Genomic DNA, 2,648 nt, shown 5'->3' on the forward strand with positions numbered 1-2,648 from the left:
TATAATACTGATATATATAATCACTGATTGGTTTTAGTTCCAAAATTCCCAGTCACTGCCAGTGCCCCACCCAGTTACTCCATGGACAGAAAGGATGACGTCATCACACCACAAGCATGCCACTGACTGTGCAGAAATCGTCACTAAACTCATTTATTAAACTTGGAATCAATGAGAAAAAGATGCATCCTTTCCATCAAATTATTTTGCTTGTTTGTTTATTATTTTACTTTTAAATAAATTTCAGAATTCGTATTCTTGTTCTCCCAAACTTCAATGAAGCAGATGTCATTCTCTTGCCATTTTTTACCTGATTTACTTTCCGAATATAATACATTTTTTACACGTTGTATACAATTGTATATACTTATAGGAGAGATGGAGAATGTCTATTCATGATTAGCAAAACTGAAGTTTGTATAACCATGACAGCTAGATCTAAATTAGATAAGTGCAGTGGGCAAGATTATTGCTGTTGCCGCGCAAGAATTAGTTGGGAGGATAAAGCAATGCACTTATAAACTCCGTGGCACATATTCTTAGATACACTTCAACGTGTTCAGAAACCCTGACCTTGTGTCTCCCAACTCATCCTATATAGTGTCATTATTCCGATATCTTCCTTGCCAATCCGTTTTTATAAGTTCACCCCTCCCCTTTACATACACACATATTAAAAAAACAAGAACAAAACAAACCCTGTCACACTCTTCGGCCTTTAATAATAATAACATATCAATTCATAAAGCGCAAAACCAATAGACATAATTTTATATTCTTCTGAGCTTCAAAAGCTTCTGATGTGCTTGATAATAATGAACAGTTAATTGAAAAGATGTGTTTTGAGTCGTGATTTAAAGACTGCTACAGTTGGGGATTTCCGGACTTGATTCCAGAGTTTGGAAGCTGCACAGGCAAATGCTCTGTCTCCCAATGTTACTTTAGTTTTACGTGTTGGAATTTGTAAGAAAAGAGTGTCCTTGAAACTGCGCAAATTGTGAGTATGCCTGTGAGATTTAAGTACTATTAATTCAGAAAATATGTAACTGGGGGCTTGACCGATGTCAAATCAAAATGAGCTTACTATAATACGATACAAGAGAAAAGGGTACTAAACTGCACATGCTGCCATACAAACATGATGGTACCATAATGATCCTGAAACAGAGTGCGAGAATATGAGGAATAAAAAACAAAATAATTTGAGTCCACTGGAAGCAAGGCAAAATAATTGCGTTGGCCGGGAATCGAACCCGGGTCAATTGCTTGGAAGGCAACTATGCTAACCACTATACCACCAACGCTTCGTGGCTATAATCCTAAAGTTTTTCGAATTATTCCCTACTACTTGCCAATATAACGACCTGCCGCGCTCAAACGTGGCATTTGTGACTTCACAGGTCACTCTTGTATTTCCTCTTGTAAATGATGACAAAGTTTGGTGAGTTAATGAGCCCCTGTTCACACTCGCTCCATCGCACGCAGTGCTGAGGAAAATCATACGTGTAAATGGTAAATATCAACAGAAAATGTCAATAAACGAAATTGAAGTCGATGAAACAAGCTACATGTACACACAAACGAAGTCTAATTTATATAAATAAGTTTCATTTTGCATGGTGTTGATCGGGCCATACGAATTGAGTAGGGCATAGATAAGTATATTATCCAAATTTTATTTTATCAGCGTAGTATACGTCCACCATTTTTTTCTAATCTGCAACAAAGGGAGCTTATTAATGAGAGTCATTATAATAGAGGCACGTGCCAGCATGCGCTCTCAATTTCTAGGATTTATTTTTAAGTCCTAAGGATTTATTTCTTTAAGTCCTAGGGGACTGTAAATACAGACAGAACCTTAGGACTTAAAAGTAAGTCTTAGCTAGGATTTAAAAATTTAAGTCTATGTTCGATTTAAATTTCAAGTCTATAGGGTTTATTTTTTAAGTCTTATTAGATTACATTTAAATCTTTCTTAGATTTGTCTTTAGAATAAATCCACCATGGATTTAAACTCAGACTACTGAAAATGACAGCCAATTGATGCACTTTCTTCACATATAAAGGTCTATTTATTTTATCAAAATCAAACTGATGCATTTTTTCACAAACATCGATAAGTTACAAAATATAGAGATGATTGTCATACACATGTATAGGCTCCAGAAAAAATGAAATACGACATGATGAAAACAGTGCATATTTTGCAATAGTCTCAGATGGTCACATCTTCACATTAATGTTACTGATGCTTCTTTCACTGTGTTCTGTAAACAAGTTACTAGACGACTGGAACCTTCATTGCCAAATAGATTACTTTTTTTCACTTTTTTTTATCTTGCAAGATGACTCCATACGACTCGATTCAGACTTTCATTTTATGTATTTCTTTCCCTGGTGAGCATCGTTAAGTCGTAAGATTGAAACTATGAACAAGTATAAGATTATATATGAATTCTAATAAGTTAAATATTAGAAATGATGCTGTGTAATAAACAATACAGCCTCCATTAACTTGACGTTTGAATTTACACGCTTTGTCCCATGCATGCAATTTAAAGAATTGTTTGATTTTTTGGAATGATGCATAGTATAAATACTAGATGTGTGTGTGTAAAGCGCCATAACAGGCTGCTGACCTCTCTCCT

The 2,648-nt window shown here is 35.1% G+C and overlaps 1 non-coding gene across 1 annotated transcript; it reads right to left on the reverse strand.

Moving 5' to 3' along the window:
- Positions 1-1,232: 1,232 nt before the first annotated feature.
- Positions 1,233-1,304, reverse strand: Trnag-ucc (transfer RNA glycine (anticodon UCC)). Its single transcript has one exon. It is a non-coding gene; the product is annotated as a tRNA-Gly (tRNA).
- Positions 1,305-2,648: the final 1,344 nt, after the last annotated feature.

Source organism: Diadema antillarum, unplaced genomic scaffold (genome assembly GCF_040938485.1).
Source record: "Diadema antillarum isolate AM-2024a unplaced genomic scaffold, OU_Dant_1.0 seq00001098_RagTag, whole genome shotgun sequence".
Lineage (NCBI taxonomy): Eukaryota > Metazoa > Echinodermata > Echinoidea > Diadematoida > Diadematidae > Diadema > Diadema antillarum.